This window comes from Nannospalax galili, unplaced genomic scaffold, assembly GCF_000622305.1.
Source record: "Nannospalax galili isolate Female #2095 unplaced genomic scaffold, S.galili_v1.0 scaffold453, whole genome shotgun sequence".
Taxonomy (NCBI): domain Eukaryota; kingdom Metazoa; phylum Chordata; class Mammalia; order Rodentia; family Spalacidae; genus Nannospalax; species Nannospalax galili.
This window is the reverse complement of record NW_008334081.1, coordinates 1,945,434-1,945,894: the sequence shown is the minus strand read 5'-3', so window position 1 is coordinate 1,945,894 and position 461 is coordinate 1,945,434.

Below are 461 nucleotides of genomic sequence, written 5' to 3'. Positions count from 1 at the left end.
GGCTCTGTAGTATACTTTGAGATCTGATATAGTAATCCCTCCAGCATTGCTCTTTGTGCTCAGGGTTACTTTGGCTATCCGGGGTCTTTTGTGCCTCCGTATGAATTTAAGGATGGAATTTTCTAATTCTGTGAAGTATGCCATGGGGATTTTGATTGGCAGTGCATTGAATTTATATATTGCTTTTGGCAGGATGGTCATTTTCACAATATTAATTCTTCCAATCCATGAACATGGGAGGTCCTTCCATCTCCTGGTGTCTTCCTCAATCTCTTTCTTTAACAATTTAAAATTTTCATTGTGGAGCTCTTTGGTGTCTTTCATCAGATTTTTCCAAGATATTTTAATTTTTTTGAAGCAATTGTGAATGGGAGCATTCCCTGTATTCTTTCTCCAATTGCTTGTTATTGGTATATAGAAAGGCTACTGATTTTTGTAGATTGATTTTATAACCTGCCACT